The sequence below is a fragment of the Rattus norvegicus genome, chromosome 2, assembly GCF_036323735.1.
Source record: "Rattus norvegicus strain BN/NHsdMcwi chromosome 2, GRCr8, whole genome shotgun sequence".
NCBI classification, from domain to species: Eukaryota; Metazoa; Chordata; class Mammalia; order Rodentia; family Muridae; genus Rattus; species Rattus norvegicus.
Genome location: NC_086020.1, coordinates 118,707,890 through 118,732,239, shown reverse-complemented (window position 1 = coordinate 118,732,239; position 24,350 = coordinate 118,707,890). Strand labels below are relative to the sequence as shown.

The 24,350-nt window shown below is 44.3% G+C and overlaps 1 long non-coding RNA gene and 1 other non-coding gene across 2 annotated transcripts; both read left to right on the top strand.

The window, feature by feature from the left end:
* Positions 1-229: 229 nt before the first annotated feature.
* LOC120101341 (small nucleolar RNA SNORA17) lies at positions 230-361 on the top strand. Its single transcript, XR_005501708.1, has one exon. It is a non-coding gene; the product is annotated as a small nucleolar RNA SNORA17 (small nucleolar RNA).
* A 1,037-nt stretch (positions 362-1,398) lies between these two features.
* On the top strand, positions 1,399-4,922 carry LOC108350240 (uncharacterized). The gene is made up of 3 exons (XR_001837004.3): positions 1,399-2,805; positions 4,028-4,100; positions 4,674-4,922. It is a non-coding gene; the product is annotated as an uncharacterized LOC108350240 (long non-coding RNA).
* Positions 4,923-24,350: the final 19,428 nt, after the last annotated feature.

The following is a 24,350-nucleotide window of genomic DNA, read 5'->3' as shown; positions in this document are numbered from 1 at the left end:
TCATCATTATTACCAGTTCTGTGGAGCTTCACGCAAACTGCATGGCAGCACTCAAATGTCTGGACAAGCCTCCAGCAGTTTCACCAAGGTTTTGAAGCAGCAATGTGGCCCTCTCTTTCTAGGGCAGATTTCCAATGATCAGTAGTCAGACCCACTTTGAGAAAAAACTGACCTCCTGGGTTGGATGCTTCCTATGACTGAGTGATAGGAAAGATTCTGTGGTTCATAAAGTGATTATTCTGGTCTCACGGGGGTTGCTGCTGTATTAGGTGTGTATCAGAAGGTGGCAGAGAGGAGAGAGGCCATGTCTATGCTCAGTGTTCTGACCTGCAAACATCTGAATGGTCAATAATGTAAGCTCCCCGAGGAAAGCAAGCCTAAACAAACACCAGCCTGGTGCCATGGGCTCTGAGCATCATGCAGGCCTGGAGGATGGTGGTGGCAGACCATGCCAGAGAAAACACCTGTCTGGTGCCATAATCCATGGACGGGGCACAGCGCTCCTGAGACCACTCCTGAGATGACCCCAGACACTCAGGGACCCCAGGCACCACTAAGAGGAGCAAGTAAGTGATGGAGAAATGGAAGAGAAAGAGAAGCAGAAGGATGTGGGCACAATGAAGAGAGGCAGAACTGGAGACTGGAGGGTAGTGAGGAACAGTCTGATGTGAGTAGCCAGTGATGCCACCTGGGACCATGGTGGGACCCTAGACTGTGATGTCACTGGGGACCATATGTGTCCATGGCCCTGCAGAAGCAGGGATCTGTTACCTCCAAAGACCAGGAAGATGTCCAGTTCCTAGTTTGGGCTGCTGCCTGGGGACATGTTAATGTGTGAGGGCTGTACGGAACTGGCCTCATCTCTTGCCTGGGCATTGTGGGAGGGCTGGCCAGCTGCAGTACTGGGGAGAGCCAGCCCCCCCACATTTTGGGAGTTGTGGGTGAGCCAGCTCTGACAATATGAGCATGGGAAAGCTGGCCCTGCCATGCATGCTACTCTGGTGCAGGTGCATTGGCATGGATAAGGGGGTGTGGCCCTGGGGTCATGAGAACAGAAGAGCTGACCCTTACCCTTACCTGTTGTAGCACTCAGGAGAGCAGGTCCTATACCTCTACTCAGCAGCACAGTAGGACTGGCCTTAGATGTGGGCACTGAAGGTGAGCCAGCCCTGAGGGCATGGACACAGGAGAGCTATCCCTGCCTCTTTTCTGCTGTGCAGAGATGCCCCCTCCCCTTTCTTGTCCCTTTCTACCTGTGGCAGGTGGGAGAGCTGGCCCCAGTGTCATGAGAGTAGGGGAACTGGCCCCATCCCTCACTGACTGCAACACTCAGGAGAGTGGGCCCTGCACAATAGAGCTGGCCCTGATGGCTTAGACACCAATGAGCCAGCCCCAAGGGTGTGAGATGAGGAGAGCTGGCTCTGACTGGCTCTGACTCTTGCTGGCTTTGGCATTGGATGGGCCAGCCAGGGCAGAGCAGGAGAGCTCACCTCTGTGGTGTGTGTACAGATGGCTGGTGTGGTGAGAAGCTTAGATACCTCCTAGGCCCAGATCCAGGCTTTGAATTGGCCCTAACCTAACATCCATGGATGAACTGCTGGAGGTTGTGAAGGGGCCTACAGATCCAGAACTATGGGATCTCCATGACATAGGGTAATAACAGGACTCCCAGAGGAGGTCCAGTATTGATAGTGTAGCAGAAGCAGGAGGCTTCATACCAGACCAGAAGACTCATGGCATTGAACATTTGCAGGCAAAGAAGTGTGGTCTAAAGGGTGTACCGTGAGACACACTGTGACCCACTACAACTTCCACAATGAGATTTTTTTCTCTCTTGAGGGGGAGGTTGCAAAGGTGGAGGTTGGGTATGAGAAGAGGAGATGAGTGGGATTGGGGTACATGGTGTGAAATTCACAAAGAACCCATAAAAAGTTCAAAAAGTACTTTTATTTTTTGCAGTTATAATTATGTAATTTATCTCTCCCTTTTCCTTCCTTTATACCCTCCACATAACCCTTTCTTTTTTTCAAATTCATGCCTTTTTCATAATTGTTGTTATATACCTATATGTATGTGCATATACGTATGTATCCCTAAATACACAAGCACAGCCTGCTCAGTGTGTATAGTGTTACTTGTATGTGTATTTTCAGGGCTGACCGTTCTGGATAATCATTCCATGTGCTGTTCCTTGGGGAAGGCCATTTCTATAGCTTGGCATTCCTCAGTAGCCTGTAGCTCTTTGTGTAGCCTTGAGGCCTCATGGGCTTTTCCTAGCAATTTAGACATTCTTAAATGTCTAAGATGGGTGTGGTGGTGTGTGCTTGATGACTCTCTGCCTCCTGTTCTCATCCGAGTGTTTGTGTGTTCATTTACAGCTATGAGTATTTAACATTGTTTGTTTGTTTGTTTGTTTGTTTGTTTGTTTATACTTGGTCTCATGACCTTGAACTCACAACATACTCGAGGATGACCATGTAATTCTCATCTTCCTGCCTTTACCTCTCGAGTGCTGCGGTTAAAGGTGTTTGCCAGCCACTCTGCTGATGTGGTTCTGGGGGTTGTGTTTGCTGTGCAGGTGATCTACCAGCTAAGCTTCATTTCACCCACCTCACCCCTTTACCTTGACATCACAGTGTCACAAGGAGGTCAGGTTCCCAGCTCACAGTCCACTGGAGGATACCCAGCACCCCTCAGAGGACATGACAAATATGGACCCATGACTGGATCCAGTCTGCCTGATACTGCACGGCCATCTTCATCAAACACCGCCTCCAGTTGGCTCACTGCTAACATCACAGAATGGTGATTGTTTTTGTACATAACCCTTCCACCTTTCTGGTTTTTTCCCTCTCAGAACCTATGATTGGAGCAAAGGAAAGACAGAATATTAAAATTCCACTTTCGCATCGCTGAACACTTTCCCGATCATATTAGCATAGTGGGGGCTAGGAGGGCAGGGGAGGTGCATGTCCAGTTAGGCGCATCTTAGCAGAGTCTTGCAGTTTTTGGTTTTTTCTTTTATTGGATATTTTTAATTTACATTTCAAATGTTATCCCCTTTCTTGGTTTCCCATCCAGAAACCCCCTATCCCATTCCCCTCTTACCCTGCTTCTGTGAAGGTGCTCCCTCACCCAACCACCCACCGCTTCCTGCCTCCCCACCCTGACATTCCCCTACACTGGGGCATTGAGCCTTGACAGGACCAGGGCCTCTCCTCCCATTGATGCCCAGCAAGGCCATCCTTTGCTTCATATGTGCATGGAGCCATAGGTCCATCCCTGTGTACTCTTTGGATGGTGGCTTAGTCCCTTGGAGCTCTGGGGGGGGGGTCTCAATGACTTCATGAGATTCTTAGACAAATGGATGGAACTAGAAAATATCATCCAGAGGGAGGTAACCCAGTCACAGAAACACACGCATGGTATGAACTCATTGATAAGTGGGTATTAGCCCAAACGCTCAAATTACCCAAGATACAGTCCATAGACCACAGGAAACTCAAGAAGAAGGAAGACCAAAGTGTGGATGCTTCAGTCCTTCTTAGAAGGGGGAACAAAAATACTTACAAGAGGAAATACAGAGACAAAGTATGGAGCAGAGACTGAAGAAAAGGCCATCCAGAGACTGCCACACATGGGGATCCATCTCATATACAGACACTAAACCTAGACAATATTGCTAATGACAAGAAGTGCATGCTGACAGGAGTCTGATATAGCTGCCTCCTGAGAGGCTCTGCCAGAGCCTGACAAATACAGGGGTGGATGCTCGCAGCCAACCATTGGACTGAGAACAGGGTCCCCAATGCAGGAGTTAGAGAAAGGACTGAAGGAGCTGAAGGGGTTTGCAACCCCATAAGAATAAGAAAAACAATATCAACCAACCTTGTAGTTTATTTAAGACACTAGCTGAATGAAGGTAAAGTGAAAGACTTAATTCTCGTTGAGTCAGTTGGTAGAATATATATATATATATATATATATATATATATATATATATATATATGCATGCCTTTTATTGCAGAACTAAAACCATTCCATTGATAACCACCTTGGATCCAAATGGCACCTTTGAGAAGCAAAAATGTAACCTCTGGGTAAGTTATGTCCTCTGGAAGTTCTATTTTGAGAGCTTTCGGCCTTCTTGTGATGTGATGGGTCGGGTCCACCATCCTGCAGACTCATTTTCTGTTCTTTCATGCGATTACTTGGTCCTTCATTGGAGGGGTATCCGTCAACTTTCAAACTATATGTCCCATCCAGTGTCGATGTCTCAGCTGTAAATCTGTGAGACACTAAGAGGAGGCTCTCAGAGGTATTCTCGGTATAAGAGAGCATCCATATCGACGTCAATTATTGGTGGCCTGGGAAGTTGAACAACCTTAAGGATGTTTGTGCACTGATTTTTAACTCTTGAAACGCCACGGAAGTACCTCTGTGTCTATAGAAAACAACCTAAAGACCCTTGTTTCAAATAACACCCTGTGTGTAGTAGACGCGGACTGTTCCTATGGAAACAGGTTTTCTCTAGTTCGTTCCGCTGCTGCCATCTAGAGCACAAAGGAAGTACAGCAAGCTATAATGCGTCATTTCCCCTACACCCAACCCTGCACCCCTGGGCTGCCTGTAGCCAGTGAGTACGGTCCTGACTCTCTCCTGCCCTTTTTCAGTTTATATTCCAGGGTTCTTGGCAGAAGGATGGATTGATCCTGTCCAACTGAGCACACGCGGGAGCAGAGTGAGCCTGGTGCCCCTCAGTTCTCTCACACCTGCGGCTCCCCTCTCATCACGGATGTGAAGTAGGAAAGAAATAGTTGATAAACTTGAGGTGTGATTCTTAGTGCCCGCCCTGCAGAGTTCCTGTGGAGGCTGAGAGGCACCTGCACCTTTAAGGAGGATTAAAATGTCTTCTTAATGAATTCTCTTACAGGACTGGATTGCTTACCCCTCGAGTACAAAGTGATCTTGGACCCCCCCCCCCACCCCACCCCCTCTATAATACTGTGTTCTGTACTTCCTGCTCCCTTTTTCCACTTAGCTAAATCACCAGGAGTCCTCACTAGAAGCTGGGCAGATGGCCATGGCATCTTCTTGAACTTTTTCCTATCTCCTAATTTGTGAGCCAAGGGAAACTGCATAAAATGCACGGTCTCAGAAATTGTTTTAAACTAATAGAAAGTGAGCTTGTGGGCTTCCATCTCATCTGTTTTTAGGAAGAGACTTCTAGATTGAATACATAAAAACCAATTGGCAATAAAATTATGCGTATGTGAAGTTACATCTCCGTTGCTCCTTATTTTGTGTTGTCTTTAACTCCACCAGTCATGGCACCAAGGAACCTCAAAGTCAATACACAAGAAGCTCCTCCCCAGGGATACCCACCACCCCCTAGAACTTGCTCTAATAGGACATCTGTCCCATTTGGCAGAAGTGATTTAAATTTCTGCTTCCCTCACAAAGGAGGGTGGCTTCCATCTACTGATGTTTGTTGTAGCCCTTACACTGAGTAGACATTTCATGAGCATTGTTAATGAATAAATGAAAACATGAGTTTCTCAGAAGTTTAGTGTGGGATATTACCGTAATAGCATAATTCCAGACCAGTAGGCAGCCGCTTCTGACAGGTGTGTAGTTAGAGTGCTGGAGCCTCTGATCTGTCATTAGCTTCTTTACACCATCCCTGTCATTAGATGGTGTGTTGGACAAATTGTAACAAGATTCTTAAGTGCAGACAAGCCACAGTGCTGAAGTAACACCTCTCTCCCCAGCACGGGGTGGTTAAGCTTACGGCTAGTTGGAGGGAAACCACGCCCATTGTGAACCTAGCAAACAGTAACAGCAATGAGCAGAGTTCTGACCACCACCACAGTAGGTGTGGCAGCCAACTGCAGCCTTAGGACTTGGGTGGCTGAGGCAAGAGGACTGCCAGTGTGAGACCTTCTCTCAGACAACCAAAGCCAAACAGAAAAGTCTAGGCAAACAGGGTCAAATTAAGAACAAAACTAACCACAGGGAGGATTCCAGTTGTAGCTGAGTGGCAAAACTGTGGTTTAGTGCTCATGAGTGCGCGGTGCATGTGGCTTGAGTTTGATCCTCAGCATGGACCCCCACCTCAAAAGGAAGGCACCCTGGGTTGTTGTTACTACTGGTAAGTTACAGTGTCAGATGCTGTGTTAGTGAATGGTCTGTGAGTCAAAGGGACAGAACGGAGATACCGTTCAAGTAGCCGGAATTGTCTATATACCCACCAAATGCCCACAGGAAGACCAGGTGGACCTTAGACTCACTATGCTGCCCAGGCTGGCTCTGAACTCTTGATTCTTTTGTGCTGGGTGGGTGTACTCTCACACCTGGCTAGAACTCAGTACTCACAAAAACTCCCACAGTAGTAACAGGGAACAAAAGTGATGTTAGAAAAATGTGCAGTTGTTATGAAATCTATTATAGCTTAGACATTAAATAACTCCTCTGGCGGACTGTTAGCAGTTCCAGTGGATGACCACCAGAGCCAGTCGCCCTCCCTCCCTCCCTCCCTCCCTCCCTCCCTCCCTCCCTCCCTTCCTCCTTCCTTCCTCCTCCCTTCTCTTTTTCTTCCTTCCGGTACACTATGAGAGTGGTGTAAGCTGTCACCCTCCATGAGACTGGCCGTTGAGACCCTGTCACTACCCTTAACACACATGTGCTCAGCTATGGCTCCTGCATCTTCTTCCGGTCTTCTTTACTAGATCTGGCTTTTTTTCTTTTCAAACCTGGGTTCTGGGTCAGGTCCTCATGCCTGCGAGGTATGTGCCTCTGACTGAGCCTCTGCCTACCCAGCAGTACCAACGTGGTCACTGTTTCACATCTGTCCATTTATTTACTGTGCGTGTGCCCACAGGCACATGCCATGGATGCTTGTGTGGAGGTCAGAGGACAACTTGTGAGAGTCGGTTCTCGACCTCCACCATGTGAGTTTCAGGGGTGCCCACACCTCCCTGGCCTCATCACCATGATTTTCAAATGGTGAACAATTACAAATATTGAACAAGCACCTGCTGCCTGTTCTCACCTGTTTCCCTTAATTTCTACTCTGTGTTTGAAATGTGCGTCATCATCTGTTATATTCTATAGAAACAATGCCCTAGTTTCCCTGCTAACCAGAAGGTCGACTGCCAGAGAGGGAGCTGCAGGGCTCTGAGCACATTGCTCTCTCACCTCACCCGATGCCCTTCTTTCCTTTTTCTTTTTTTTTTTTTTCGGAGCTGGGGACCGAACCCAGGGCCTTGTGCTTGCTAGGCAAGTGCTCTACCACTAAGCTAAATCCCCAACCCCTACCGATGCCCTTCTTAAGTAATCCCATCCAGTCTTTGAGTCCTACCAGTCCTCTGGCATATAATGCTCAGTCCTGTACTTAGAGCCTCACTTTGCTTCATGCTCATGCAGCTATCACATTTCTTCTAAAATGGCAGAATGTGTAAATGGCTAAATGGCTCTGTGTATATAGGATGTCTCAGTCAGGGTGTCTATTCCTGCACAAACACCATGACCAAGAAGCAAGTTGGGGAGCAAAGGGTTTATTTAGCTTACACTTCCACATTGCTGGTCATCACCAAAGGAAGTCAGGACTGGAACTCACACAGGTCAAGAAGCAGGAGCTGATGCAGAGGCCACGGAGGGATGTTACTTACTGGCCTGCTTCCCCTGGCTTTCTCAGCTTGCTTTCTTATAGAACCCAAGGTCACCAACCCAGGGACAGCATCATCCACAATGGGCTGGGTCCTCCTCCCTTGATCACTAATTGAGAAAATGCCTTACAGCTGGGTCTTATGGAGGCATTTCCTCGAGGGAGGCTCCTTTCTCTGTGATAACTCCTGCTGTGTCAAGTTGACACACAAAACCAGCCCATACGCAGGACCGTGGGCTGCATCCCCTGCTCCTTGACCCAACTCTACCTGGCTTTATCCTGACCATAAATGGTCCCATCTATTGATCGATGGCCTTTCAAATGTGGGTAGTTGATTACTCTTTTTCTTTATCTTCAAATTTTCTAATCTGGAGCCTAGTGAGGTGACTCCCTGGGTGAAGGAGGTACTCGCTGAGAATGCCTGGAACTCCACCTTCACACCTACCAAAAGATCCAGATGCAGAACCACACATCTGTAAGTAATCCAAGCACTCGAAGCCAGCAGGTCAGCTGGCCTGAAGTAGTATACACATGAACAGAAACAAGAAAGACCCTGCCTACACACCACACACACACACACACACACACACACACACACACACACACACCCCACACATCATACACACACACACACACACACACACACACACACCACAGATAACATATGTTCAGTCCAACCAGCTCTTGACTGAAGTAGAAGTTGAAAGATGTTTGATTCTTTCCTACGCCCTGTGTCCATATTCTGCACAGCACACAGAAACATACTTCTGAATTGTAAATCGCATCCCTCTGTAATCAGTAAAATCTAAACTTCCATGTGAAGTCCACCTCACCCTGCTTCTCAATCCCAAAGCCTTTCTGTGCAAGTTCATTCTGCACTAGGTTTTGACCTCATTTTTCCTTTCAATGGAAACTCAGCTTACATAATATTTGAGCCATAGAAATCTGAAACCAGGGCTGGCAGCGGTGGGGGGGTGGGATGAGATGCTCCGTGCCTAGAACCCATGGAAAACATTGTGCATGCTGGCACACGCCTGTAATCCCAGCAGCAAGGTGGAGAGTCAGGTGGCTCTCAACGGCTTCCTGGCCAGGCAGCCTGGCCTACTTGGCGATTTTTGGATCAGGGAGAGAAAATAAGTACCTAAGGCTGACATTGTCCTCGGCCTCCACATGCATGTGCATACACATGTACCCATAGGAACACACATACATAGATACACAGTGCAAATCTGTCATCACCTGTCGCGTTGGTTAATTATATTTTTATTACCTCATTAACACACATATTTTGTCTCCTCTATGAGAAGATGTAAACACCAAGACTCCACGGTCCTCTGTGCTTGCTTGGGAAGGTATGTGATGGTGTCATCCATGGCTATGGTGGCACTCAGTGAATTCTGTTAGTGGATGAACGGCTTTCCCAAGACCCCCTGGAATTCACTGTGCTGTGTGCACATGTCTGTGTCATAACCATCTTATTAAACGGAGATTGTTTCTATTTTTTAATTATTTTATTTACTTACATTCCAAATGCTGTCCCCTCCTAGTCCCCCCTCCCAGAGTTCTTCACTCTATCTCCCTCCCCTTTACCTCTAGGAGGGTGCTCCCCGACCTCTCCCACCCCCTATTCCCCACATCCCCCTTCCCCTGGGGCATCAAAGTGCTCTTTGGTTGGTGGGTCAGTCTCTGAGAGCTCCCAGGGGTCCAGGTCACACAGCTGGTAGGAATTGTTTTTAAAGTGAAACTTCTTTATTGTGAAACCTTAAACAAAAGCACCCAGCATTAAGAAAGTACAAGGGGAGGGGCAGGAGAAATGGCTCAGTGACCGAGCATGTGGCCAGCTCTTGCAAAGGGCCACACCTCACTCACAACCACCTATAACTCCAGCTCCATAGTTCTAAGGTCCTCTCTGGTCTTCCTGTGATGCACATAAACCCATGCAAGTACACACACGTATGCATAAATTAACTTTTGAGTCTTTAAAATGTATTTTTATTTTTTTTTTGGTTCTTTTTTTTTTTTTTTCGGAGCTGGGGACCGAACCCAGGGCCTTGCGCTTCCTAGGCAAGCGCTCTACCACTGAGCTAAATCCCCAACCCCTAAAATGTATTTTTAAAGGGAAAGTAAAATGACTCTCAATCTCACACAGAGATGTGGACTGTTTTACTACAATTAGCACAGTTAGAAACCTCACATATGCTGCTTTGTTCGGTTGTTGCATTATGTTCTTGGGATAAATTCCCAGATATAGGATTGCCCAGCCAGGATGTCACTCATTTGATTTGGGAAGTGGGCGGGGGAAGATAGCTCAGTGGTCAGGGGTTCTTGTCCATTCCCAGCATTCAGAGACTTACAGTCCCTTGTAAGTCCAGTCCCAGGGCACACAGTGCCATTTTCTGACCATCAAGAGTACCAGGTATGCAGACATATATGCAGGCAAAACACAGTACATGAAAACAAAACCAAACCAAACCAACCGTTTCTGGATTTTCCTTATAATTTCAACTCCGGAGTTTGCAGATGCTTCTAAGCACGTGCACACGTTCCCTCTCTCCAGACGTATCCGGATATATTTATCTTCCAAGCAAGTGACAAAGCTGTCATCGTAGAGACAAATAAAAAGTATGTCTCTGATCGTTTAGTTTCACCATGCTTCCTGCTGAGGTGGACAGTACTGTGGTTCTGTGGCGAGCTGGTGTTTCATACTTTGTGTAGTAAAAGGAAAGGAACACAATTTAGTCCTATGTGGTCTGGATGTGTGACGGAAGTCATCTCTTTCTTGTATTGATTTATAAGGATTCTTCATGGATTCAAATATCCTGCTTCTCTATAATGCTCTCTATCCTGCTTCACACATACTTTCTACTTGTTTTTCTTTTTTCTGGAATCTTATGATACATCTATTCTGCACATAAAATAAAATACTAAAAGTCAAATACTTTTTTAACACTATTCCCATTGCATGCTATTAGATGTCTTCCCTTTGTCTCGATTCTTATTCCCTGGATATCACATGAAGCTTGGGAGAGCCAGCCTGGGTATGTCACTTTTCCTCATCTGCATATTTAGTCTCTCCAGATACACCTTTACACTATGACTTATTTCTCTAGTCCCTTTCTGGGGACTTGTGTATCTTAATATGTTATTAGAAAAATGGTATAATCAATAATAGTGCACAGTGTCTTTGGCCCACTCACAGACATGCCTCTAGGGCATGTTCATGGGATGGAGTAGCGCACTACTGACTCAGAGGATAACAGTTTGCTCTTATGCAATTGAGCCATGTTAGATCTTCCAGTCAGCCTTGACTGTCCTTACCGCATCTTCAACAGCAGGCGAATGTCAGATAAAGAGAAAGCAAGCATTATTCCCACAGTTGAGATATTTATATGCACTCGTAAAAACTGCTTGCCTGGGGAGATTACACAATAGAAGCACTTGCTGTCCAACCCCTAGCACCAACGTTCTATCACCAGAGTCCTCACAAAACAAAACAAAACAAAACAAAACAAAACAAAACAAAACAAAACAGGAGAGTTGTCCTGATGTTTGTGGGCCAGCCATTTTGGAGAAGCAATAGAAGCAGCAGAAACAAGATCCTTCAGCAGGAAGGTAGGAGGGGAGGGCTGCGCCTATGAGTTGTGCAGCGAGCTACACATGCACACTCTGGATGTGCACACATGGGATGTGCATACTCTGGTATAGGCATGCTTGGACTCACATACGTGTGCACATGAGCACACACATGCACATGCAAATATTTTCCTGAATTTTTTTACTCATTTTCTTATTGAGTTATAGATCCTTAATACATACTTTGAAATATAACCTTTTCCTTGATGTGAGCGAGTGGGTTTTTCCATTTGCTGTTGATGGCTCATTTACTTTGCCTGTGTTCTTTTTTCTGTAAGTAATTTTTAAAAAAATTGACATTGGACAACTCTGTTGGGGTTCAGGAACCACCACACAAACTGTATGACCACTGATCTTAGTTAAGCAAAAATATTTTATTGAATGCATACCCTAATACTAGTCAGACCAGGGACATAGCTCAAAACTATGACAATGGATATCTTTTTCTGTCAGCTTATAAAGGAAAAAACCCCAGTGAGTTCATAAGCAGGTGTGGGAAGTGCTGCTTGGTGGTCAGCTCTGACTCAAGATATTTAAGACATAACAGTTCACATTGACCTCTGACTTGATGGGTCCTACATAAAACTTTGTGGGATTTCTTAAGATTAGCAAACCTCATACAGAACATTCAGAATATATAGAACAAAACAGGGTGTGTACGTGGTCAGCACGTCCTTGCTCTGAGCCAAGTCACGTCTCAGTGTCAACGATGACAGGCATGGTATAGCAACAACATAAAATAGCTGGCAGGCAGGGAACAAGATGGCTACAGCTGTTCTGAGGGTGGGGGGAGGAGTATCTGACTACAACACACAACTCATTGCTTTTCCTTTAGAAATTTTGGGGTTTTGTAAATATGAAGGCCATCTTTGTTTTACAGCTTTGGGGAGCATGGCAATGGGGTCTTATTTCTATGCTGATGTCTGACATTTAAGCCTCTGACTCTCTGGGATCTCTTTCCAACTAAGGAGCAATGACAAACTGACTTACTCCACATCTGCATGGGCACTCAAGGGCTTGGTGCTCCAGCTTTAAGCTAATGACTAATGTGCCTCTGACGTCAGACTGTGTTTTATGCTTTTGCTTGTGTTTCTGGGCTCCTCTGTCTAGTCATTCACAGTCCAACATTACTGTTTCATAGATTTGCCTGCCTCTGCTTTCCTGAGTTCTGTGATTAAAGGCATAAGTCACCATGACTGATATGTATGATTTTCAGTATTTGCCATTGTTATAGGTATAAGTTATTTTTATTTTGCATTTTCAAGAGGAATAGGGTGGAGTAAGATAAACATTACTACTATATTTATGTTTAAAAATGTAATTGAGGGGTTGGGGATTTGGCTCAGTGGCAGAGCGCTTGCCTAGGAAGCGCAAGGCCCTGGGTTCGGTCCCCAGCTCCGAAAAAAAAAAAAAAAAAAAAAAAAAAGAACCAAAAAAAAACAAAAAAAACAAAAAAAAACAAAAAAAACAAGAAAAAAAAATGTAATTGAGGACTGCAGAGACGGCTCAGCAGTTAAGAGTGCAGTGTGAACATGGTTGAGCATGTGTCCTGGTATAGTGGGGCATCTTTTGGGTTTAAGCCCAGGAGTGGTATAGCTGGGTCTTGAGGTAGAACTATTCCCGTTTTCTGAGACCTCGCTAATATGATTTCCAGAGTGGTTGTATAAGTTTGCATGCCTACCAGCAATGGAGTAGTGTCCCCCTGGCTCCAGCATGTGTTGCTGCTTGAGATTTTGATCTTAACCATTCTGACAGGTACAAGATGGAATCTCAGGGTCGTTTTGATTTGCATCTCCCTGGTGACTAAGGATGTTGAATATTTCTTTAAGTCCTTCTCAGCCATTTGAGATTCCTCGGTTGAAAATTTTCCGTTTAGCTCTGACTCCAGTTTTTAAAAATTGGGTTATTTGGTTTGCTGGTGTTAATCTTGAGTTCTTTATATAATTTAGTTATTAGCCCTCTGTCCTATGTAGGGTTGGTGAAGATCTTTTCCTATTCTGTAGGCTGCTGTTTTGTCCTTACAGTGTCCTTACAGAAGCTTTCAGTTTCATGAGGCCCTGTTTATTAATTGTTGATCTTAGTCCCTGGGCTATTAGTGTTCTGTTCATGAAGTTGTCTCTTGTACCAGTGCTTTCAAGACTATTCCTCATTTTTTTTCATCTATTAGATTTAGTGTTTCTGGTTTTATGTTGAGGCCTTTGATCCACTTGGACTTGAGTTTTGTGTAGCATGATAAATATGGATATATTTGCATTCTCCTACATGAAGACATCCAGTAAGACCAGCACCATTTGTTGAAGATGCTTTATTTCTTCCATTGTGTGGTATTGGCTTCTTTGTCAAACTCCAGGTGTGCATATGTATTTGGGTTTGTTTCTGGCTCTTTGATTTGATTCTATTGATCATCCTGGCTGTTTTTATACCAATACCATGCAGTTTTTATTACTATTGCTCTGTAGAACAACTCGAGGTCAGGGATGGTGATACCTCCAATGGTTCTTTTATTGTATATGAGTGTTTTTCTTACCCTGTTTTTTTCTGTATTATGCTGAGAATTGTTCTTTCAAGGTCTATAAAGAATTGTGTTGGAATTTTGATGGGAATTGCATAGTTCTACCTTAAGACCCAGCTATATCACTCCTGTGCATATACCCAAAAGATACTACTCCATACCACAAGGACACATGATCAACTATGTTCATAGCAGCATTATTCAAAATAGCCAGGAACTGGAAACACCCCAGATGTCCCTCAACTGAGGAATGGATTAAAAGAATGTAGTTCATTTACACAATGGAATACTACTCAGCTATTAAAAACAAGGCATCATGAAATTTGCAGGCAAATGGATGGAACTAGAAAATATAATTCTGAGTGAGGTAATCCTCACTTGGATCCAAAAGGACATGCATGGTATGTACTCACTTATAAGTGGATATTAGCCATAAAATACAGGATACCCACACACCACTCCACAGACCCAAAGAAGCCAAATAATAAGGAGGTCACAAGGGAGGATGGTTGGATCTCATTCAGAAGGAGAAATAGGATAGTCATCAGAGGTGGATGGATGGAGGGAACTGGATGGGAGAGGATATCTCCCCATCTACATCTAAAATGTGCCAGAGACCTGGGATGGAGAAGGCTCCAAGGAGTCTGTGAGGGTGACGATAGCTAAGACTCCTAACAGTGGGAGATGTGGAGCCTGAAGTGGCCACCTCCTGTAGACAGCAGGACTCCCAGTGGAGGAATAAGGACACCAATCCACCCACAAAACTTTCAACCCCAAATTAGTCCTGCCTACAAGAAGCACAGGGATTAAGAGGGAGCAGAGACTGAGGGAATGGCCAACCAATGACTGCCCCAACTTGAGAACCATCTCATGCGCAAGAACTAATCCCCGACACTATCAATGATACTCTGTTATGCTTGCAGACAGAACCCCAGCCTAACTGTCCCCTGAAAAGCTTCACCCAGTAGCTGATAGACACAGATGCAGAGACTCAAAGTCAAACATTAGATGGATCTCAGGAAGTCTTATGGAAGAGTTGGGAGAAGGATTGAGGAACCCCAGGGACTCCAGAAGACCTACAGAGTCAACTAACCTGGACCCTTGGGTACTCCCAGAGACTGAACCACCAACCAAAGAGCATACATGGGATGGACCTAACCTACCCTCCCTGCCCCCCACATATGTGGTAAATGTGTTGGTTGGTTTTCATGTGGATCCCCCAACAACTAGAGTGGGGTTTACCCTGACTCTGTTGCCTGCTTGTGGATTCTGTTCTCCTAACTGAACTGCCTTGTCTCGCCTCAGTGGGAGAGGATATGCCTAATCCTGCAGTGACAGTGCCAGGGTGGGTTGATATCAAGGAGGGACCTCCCCTTACTCAGAGGTGAAAGGACAGAAGGGATGAAGGAGAAGCTGTGTGTGTGTGTGTGGGGGGGAGGAGGACTGAGGAGGGAGCTTCGATCCTGACATAAAGTGAATACATAAATAAATTAATGGAAAGGACTTAAGTTCCATTTTGAAAACCCATGTTGGGCAACTTATAACTGCCCATAACTCCAGATCAGGAAATGTGGCGCCATGTTCTGATTTCTTCATGCACCTGCACTTACGTGCATCCCCCTCCCCCCGTATAAAAAAGTAAAACAAAAACAAACAAACAAAAAAACTGAAAAAAGAGAAGGAGCCGGTTTACTCTGACCAGCAAAATCCTCTGTAAGTAACAGAAACTCAACAGGAAACTGTGGGACTTAACAAAGATGTGGTGTGTATTCCACTGTCTGTGCTCTGTAACACAAGTGTGGTGTGTGACCCTCTGTGCTCTGTAACACATATGTGGTGTGTAACCCTCTGTGCTCTGTAACACAGCTGTGGTGTATAACCTTCTGTGCTCTGTAACACAGGTGTGGTGTGTGACCCTCTGTGCTCTGTAACACAGGTATGGTATGTGACCCTCTGTGCTCTGTAACACATATGTGGTGTGTGACCCTCTGTGCTCTGTAACACAGCTGTGGTGTGTGACCCTCTGTGCTCTGTAACACAGGTGTGGTGTGTGACCCTCTGTGCTCTGTAACACAGGTGTGGTGTGTAACCCTCTGTGCTCTGTAACACAGGTATGGTGTGTGACCCTCTGTGCTCTGTAACACATATGTGGTGTGTGACCCTCTGTGCTCTGTAACACAGGTGTGGTGTGTGACCCTTTGTGCTCTGTAACACATATGTGGTGTGTGACCCTCTGTGCTCTGTAACACAGCTGTGGTGTGTGACCCTCTGTGCTCTGTAACACAGGTATGGTGTGTGACCCTCTGTGCTCTGTAACACAGGTGTGGTGTGTGACCCTCTGTGCTCTGTAACACAGGTGTGGTGTGTGACCCTCTGTGCTCTGTAACACAGGTGTGGTGTGTGACCCTCTGTGCTCTGTAACACAGGTGTGGTGTGTGACCCTCTGTGCTCTGTTGCACAGGTGTGGTGTGTAACCCTTTGTCTGTGCTCTGTAACACAGGTGTGGTGTGTGACCCTCTGTGCTCTGTAGCACAGGTGTGGTGTGTGACCCTCTGTGCTCTGTAACACAGGTGTGGTGTGTGACCTTCCACCTACATTCTGATCCTGTGTATTGCTCCATATTGTATTTTTCATGTATCTTCTCAAGACAAAAGTCCAGCCCAGGATCATATTAATTATGTATTCTTGATCATTGATGGCCCACCTCTCCATCATCTTCGTTTATATTAACAGATTTAAAGACTATGCATTACTTTTAATTTTTTCATTTATTTAAAATAGATTCTTTTCTCATACAGTATTTCTTGATTATAGTTTCCTCTCCCTCTACTGTCCCCAGTACCTACCCACATCCCCTTTCCTCTAGATTCACTCCCTTTCTGTCTCTCACTAGAAATGAATGGGCTTCTGGGAGAAAACAACCAAAGGTGACAAAACAAAATATATTAAGATCGAAGACCATTGCACCAAAGCTTGACAAGGCATCGCAACAGAAGGAAAAGTCCTAAGAACAAGTACCAGAATCAGAGACCCACTTGTCCACTCATTCAAGAACCCCATGAAAACACTAACCTGAAAGCCGTAATACACACACAGAGGATTTGGTGAAGACCTGAGTGGGCCGTGTGCTTGCTGCTTCAGTCTCTGTGAGCTCGTATGAGCCTTGATCATTTGATTTAAAGGCCTTGTTCTCCTCATGTCTTCTATCCCCTCTGGCTCTTACACTCTTTCTGCCTCCTCTTCCATGGGGTTCCCTGAGCTCTGAGGGGAGGGATTTGATAAAGACTCCATTTGGAGGTTTGTGTTTCAGTGTTTAAAGGATTCTCTCTCTTTCTCTCTCCATAGTTCCTGGCTCTGTGGGTCTCTGTATTTTTTTCCCATCCACTGCAAAAGAAGGCCTCTCTGATGATGACTGAATAAGACACTGATCTATGAATACAACTGAATAACATTAGGAGTCATTTTATTGTTACTTTTTGTTGTTGTTGTTGTTGTTGATGATGATGATGTTAGACCAGTAGTACTTGGTTTTACCCTAGGTCTCTGGGTTATCTAATCACTGGTTCTTGGTTACTCAAACAGTATGTGGTATGGGTTCCATCTCCTGGAGTGGGCCTTAAGTCACATCAGACATTGGTTGGTTACTCCCACAAGTTCTGTGCCACCATTGCCTTAGCAGATCTTGCAGGCAGGATGGGTTGTAGGTCAAAGGTTTTGTGGTTGGGTTGGTGCTTATGTTTTTCTTTTGGTGGCATGTAGAGTACCTGTCTACACCACAGGCAGAGTAGAGGTGAAGGTGCCATGTAGTCTCCAGCTCAATTTCTCCATGTTCAGTGAGTCGTATAGATGCTGACCTCCACAATGCGGCCGCAGAAGTCATTTTCCAGAGAGCAATCCATTGTTTTAGCAACAGAAAGGGTTGTTTGGGGATTTTCATGGGACCCTTTAGGCCAACATATCAATTGAATGCAGCCCAGTCTTAGTACTGGAAGACTTGTTGGGTGACGAGAGATGACCAGTTGGGACTCTGCCACCCCCATAGTTAAGAGACATCATTAGGACTCTCTTCATATATTTTAGGGAATTTCCACTGTACTTTGTTTCCATACCATCCCTCAAATGCCCATCAATTCTAAGTGTCTTTCCCCACAATCTCTTCCCCATTCCCCTCCCCACCTGATCCTCTGATTTCTGTCCTGCCCGAGACTCTAGTGTTTCTATAAAATCGATTCTATTTTTCCCACACAGGAGATATCCCTAGTTCCTTCCTCTATACCTGGCCCCTCTGGGTCTATGGATTGTAGGTTGAATATCACTTATCTAATGGCTAATATCCACATATAAGTGAATTATACCATATTTATCTTTCTGGATTACTGAGGATAATATTTTTCTGGTTCTATCCATTTGCTTAGAAATTTCATGATGTATATATACAGCCACCCAATTAGACAAGATGGATGAAGCAAAGAAGTGCAGGCCGACAGGAACCGGATGTAGATCTCTCCTGAGAGACACAGCCAGAATACAGCAAATACAGAGGCGAATGCCAGCAGCAAACCACTGAACTGAGAATGGGACCCCCGTTGAAGGAATCAGAGAAAGGACTGGAAGAGCTTGAAGGGGCTTGAGACCCCTTATGAACAACAATGCCAAGCAACCAGAGCTTCCAGGGACTAAGCCACTACCCAAAGACTATACATGGACTGACCCTGGACTCTAACCTCATAGGTAGCAATGAATATCCTAGTAAGAGCACCAGTGGAAGGGGAAGCCCTTGGTCCTGCTAAGACTGAACCCCCAGTGAACGTGATTGTTGGGGGGAGGGCAGCAATGGGGGGAGGGTGTGGAGGGGAACACGCATAAAGAAGGGGAGGGGGAGGGGTTAGGGGGATGTTGGCCCGGAAACCGGGAAAGGGAATAACATTCGAAGTGTAAATAAGAAATACTCAAGTTAATAAAAAAAATGTGAATTAAAAAAAAAAAGAAATTTCATGATGTCTTTTTCTTGTTTTGCTTTAAACAGCTGAGCAAACACTCCATTGTGTAAATACACCATATTTTCTTCATCTATTCTTTTGTTGAGGGACATTCATGTTGTTTCCAACTCCTGGCTGTTATGGATAGAGCAGCAGTGAAGATGGATGAGCTAGTGTCCATGGATGGTAGGGTGAAGTGTGCTTTGGGTGTATGCTCAAGACTGGTACAGCTGGATCTTGAAGTAGATTGATTCTCACTTTCTCAGGAGCCACCATCTTGATTTCCACAGCGGCTGTACAAATTCTCACTATCACTCTATCTCACTATGGATGAGTGTTACTCTTATTTCATATCCTTGCCAGCAGGAGGTATTACTTATGTTATCTATCTTAGCTATTTTGGCAAGTGTGAGACAGAATCTCAAAGTAGTTATGATTTGCATTTCCCTGATGGCTGAGGATGTTGAACATTTATTTAAGTGTTTCTCAGTCATTTGATTTTCCTCTACAGATAATTCTTTTTTTTTTAGACCTGTACCCCAATTTTAATTGGATTATTTGGTTTTCTGGTATTTAGTTTCTTAAATTCTTTATATATTTTGGATACTAGTCCTCTATTGAATGTGGAGTCAGTAAATATCTTTTCCCATTCTGTAAGCTGCCATTTTGTCCTGTTGACAGTTTTCTTTGCCTTACAGAAGCTTTTCAGTCTTGTGTTCCCTTGATAACCTTCAGTTGTCTTGTTTCTCTAGCTAGAACTTCAAGTACTACACTGAATAAATATGGAGAGAGTGGACAGCTTTGTCTTTTTCCTGATTTTAGTGAATTGCTTTGTGTTTCTTTCCATTTAAGTTGATGCTGATACCCTTGTTGAAAGCTGCCTTTACTGTGCTTAGATATGTCTCTTGTATCTCTAATATCTCCAGGACTTTTATTGTAAAGGGGTGTTGGATTTTGTCAAAGGTCTCTTCTGCATCTAATGAGACAAATGTATTTTCTTTCAGTTTGTTTATATGGGGGATTACATTTATTGATTTTCATATATTGAACCACCCATGCATCTCTGGGATAAGTGTGCTTAATCATGGTGATTAAAAGTCTTTGTGATGTGATCTTGGATTTTTGTTTGCAAATATTTTACTGAGTTTTTTTGCATCTATGTCCATAAAGGAAATGGGACTGTAATCTTCTTTGTTGCATCTTTCGTGGTTTTAGTATCAGGGTAACTGTGGACTCATAGGATGAATTGGGCAATGTTCCTTCTGTTTCATTTTGAGGAATAATTTGAGGAGTGTTAGCATTAACTCTTCTTTGAAAGGCTGGTGGAATTCTGTGATAAAACCATCTGGCCCTGGGCTTCTTTTGGTTGGAAGACTTTTAATGACTTCGTCAATTTCAGAGGGGGTTATTTTACTACTCAACATTGCTTATATGATTCTGATTTAACTTTGATTAGTGATATCTATCAAGAAAAGTATCCATTTCTTTTAGACTTTTCAATGTGGAGTATGCAATATTGATTTTAAAAGTATATCCTTATGATTCTCTATTTCCTCTGTGCCTGTCACTATGTTCCATTTTCCTTCTCTGATTTCATTAATTTGTATATTCTCTCTCTGCCTTTTAGTTGGTTTGGATAAAGTTTTTAGTTGTTTACGGTGGAGCTGGCTGAAGCTAAACTATTCTTTGTCATGTGATTGTTTGTGGTAAGTGCATATGTGTATTTGTGTTCACATATATGTATATTAATGTGTGTGTGCGCATGTGGAGGCCAGGGGTTGACAGTTTTGTCTTTCTGGATGGCCTTTCCACTTTATTGACTGAGGTGAGCTCACTCATTGAACTGAGCCTGTCATGTTGACCAGTCTAGTTACCCAGCTTTCCCTGGGATTCTTGTCTCCACCTCCCAAGCATTGACTGACATTTATGTGCATACTGGGGATTCGAACTCTGGTCCTCACACTTGCACAGTGTTTATCTTACCAACTGAACCATCTCCTCAGTTTTTAATGTACTTATGACAACTTGACAAGCAGCAGGAAGTACTTATCCCTCTTTGGGACTGGTGATGGTACTAGGAAGCCACTGCCTCACTTCTCAGAGTTGGAGCTGTTTCGGTGTGTGGCATAGGTTCAGGATAAAGTTCCATTTATTCCACCAGTACTCAATGGCCTCATCACCATCACCACAGTGATCTGGAGTGACACGTGTTCACATATATGTTCACACATGTGTGTACTGTGTTGTTGACCTACTGGTCTGCTTCTCTATCAACAGTAACATGGCCTTAATCCCAAGCCTTTTTAATGGCTTGCTATTTCAAAAAGCAAATACCCTATGTTCTTTTTGGAAGTGTGCATGCTGATCTCTCTCTCTTTTTTTTTTTACATACTTCTATATTAAATTTAGATGCAGCCTATCAAAATTCACAAAAGATGGGATTTTAATTGTTTTCTATTTAATGCATAAATTAACTGAAGAAAAACCATATCCCACTTGAGTACTCTACTCAATGAACATGGTATATCTCTCTATTTAGGCCTTCTTTTAATGATGCTTAATAAAGTTTTATAGTTTTCTCCACAGCAGTCTCAAATCTGTTTGTCCTAGGCTCTAGGCCAGTCCTGTGCTATCACAAGTACCTGTTGAAGGCATACAGGATTACTATACTTTTTTTCTATAAATAGATTTCATTTCTACTAGCTTCACAAAACTGCTGATCTAAAATCTCCTGCTGCTAACTTTCTGTTTTATAATTGTATCTTCTGTAAATAACAAGAACCTAGGATTTTAGATTTTTCCCCCCATTTTGAAACAATTAACCCTCAATTCCTTCAAGTGCTTTTCTGTGGAGCCTGGGGCATTTATACAGTATCAGACTGAACCTGTAGGCCTTGCTCTTGGTCCCAGAGGGAAAATTGAGGACACTATGCATGGGTGGAGACCTCTGTAATCTCAGAACTCTGAAGGCAGAGACCGGCAGATTGTGAATTTGGACCATTCTAGGCTACATAATGAGATCCATCCTATTCCCCCTCCCCCAAACAAAACAAACTAAAATGAAATCTAAACACAAAGGAAAGACAGAGATGTGCTTTATTGTCTACAACAGCTGATTTGTTGGTTAATACTCTTTATTAGGTCAAAGAGGTCCTTCAGTTCTCATCTATGATGCATTTTATCATAGCCAAACGTTGAATTCCAAGACCTGTCTTCTGCATGTGTATAGGGGCTGTTCTGGTGCTCCCTTCAGCAGGGTGTAGCTCAGTCACATCCTCACTCTGTAAGCACAAGATTCTGCTTCAATCCCAGCACCAGAGAGCAGTGCTGTTCCTCCCTCCCGCTCTCTTCTCTGAGTATGGGGGTTTTGCCTGCATGTACATTTGTGCAACACATGCATGCAGTACCATCGGTGTCCAGAAGGGTGCATTAGAGCCCCTGGAGCTAGATATAGGTTGAGAGCCACATGTGGGTGCTGGGAATCTAACCCGGGTTCCCAGCAAAAACAGCCACTCAGTAGCTTAACCACTGAGTCATCTCTCCAGCCCCTCTGTAAACTTATATTAATTAATTTTAAGCTGAAGTGATCTTACATTCTGTAGTGAATGCAGCCTAGACATGGAAAGTCATCCTTTAACAAATATTAATGGCCTTGTCTTGACGATGTTTGATTTAGGAATTTACACCTATCATGTGACAGGACACAACTCGATACTACATCATTAGAAAAACAAAAATGGCACCAGCCAGGCACAGTGCTGCTCTTAGTTTTCCTGTTCCACTGTTTGAAATGAAATTTTGGCTTAAATATTCATTCTATTATTAGGTGTGACTCTTTGACATAAGAAAAAACTACAACCAAAGAACACTGTTTAATTTACTTGTAGAATGAAATCAAGGAACACCAGAGGAGATGCCCCTGAAGTGGTCTCACAGCTCCTATAGAGCTGTAGGCCATGGCATAGGAAATACTTTAGTCATTGGTGGTCTGGCCAAGAAGGAAACTCCCTACAAAGTGAAGCCATGTTTTTATTTCATATGTGAGGACCAGAAATAGGCTTTTTTTTTTTTTGAGCCCTTGATGTGTGCATTTTAGAATGAATAAATGTTGTGGATTTGTTTTTCTGACTCTGACTTGCTGTTAGTTTGTGTAGGGCAAAGTGGCAGAGTGGAAAATGGAGTGGCCAACCCAAGGCCTATAGCTGTCTAGCATTAAGAGAGTTTATGCTGGGTCCTAATGGGCCTCACTGGACCATGCGTCTACACTCACTGCTCTTGTTCTGGCTCTGATCCCACTGCCCCATGTTAGATAAACATGGATGAGCTGTAGAATCCAGGAACTGCCAGGGAGGGGAACAAGAACAACCAACCAGTGCAGTGACAGCAGTTCCTGGTATGTTAACCTAACATATGAAATTCCACCGCCAAAATAATAAAAAAATTAAAAATAAGTTTCTTCAGAAAGAGGTAGAAAGAAACTTAGCAGGTTAAAGTGCTTGCAACCAGGCCGACAATCTAAGTTTGATTTTTAGAACACACAAAAGAGCGTGTAGGGAGCCCCAAGCATTTGTAGCAGACGTGTGCTGCATCTTCATGTGGGTCCCCTAACAACTGGAGTGGAGGCTCTCTCTGACTCCTGCCATTGGATCCCCTTTCTCTTAACTTGATTGCCTGGTTGGGCCTCAGTGGAAGAGGATGTGCTTAGGCCTACTGTGACTGCATATCCCAGAGAGGGGTGGTACCCAAGAGGGGCTTCCCATTCTCGGAGAAGGAGAAGGAATACTTAGGGTGGAATTTTAAGGGTGGAACTGGGAGGAAGGGAGGGAGAGAGGGTTGGATTAGGATATAAAGTGAATAAACAAACAAAAACCAAAACAAAAGTAACAGAAAAAGAGAACCAAAACAAACAAACAAACAAACAAAAAAACCCAAAACCAAAACCAAACCAAAACCAAACCAAACCAAACCAAAACAAAACAAAACCTCACGGAATGGAAGAAGAGAACCAACCCCTGCCAGTTGCACTCCGACTTTCACACACACAGTGTCACACAAATGCTCTCCCCATAAGCAAGCAAACAAAATACAATTCTTAAAAACAAATGAGCTAGCAAACCCTTGACTTCGGACATTACTGCCTGTCTTCTGGATCATCTGGGGCTGGGAACTACTTATCTTAAAAATTTTAAGTGTGGGCAGTCGGCTCCAAATAGGACATTTACACGACCTACACACTCCCTTTAAGGTCCAGGGACTGTCACAGAATAGGGGTGACAAGATTGTAAAAGCCAGAGGATGAGGAGTGTGTGAAATCTGCATCTGAACATGCACTCATCAACACAGGGCAGCTGTGGCTTCCTGCACAAGACCTGTGCACGTGTGCGCGCGCGCGCACGCACACACACACACACACACACACACACACACACACACACACACCAAAGACAGTAGAGTAAGATAATCATCAATCACTAGCTACAAAAACTGTGACCCACAGCAGTAACCTGCCAGCAAGATAAACTGGTACGACAGTGACAATGTCATGGTACTAACCAATCAC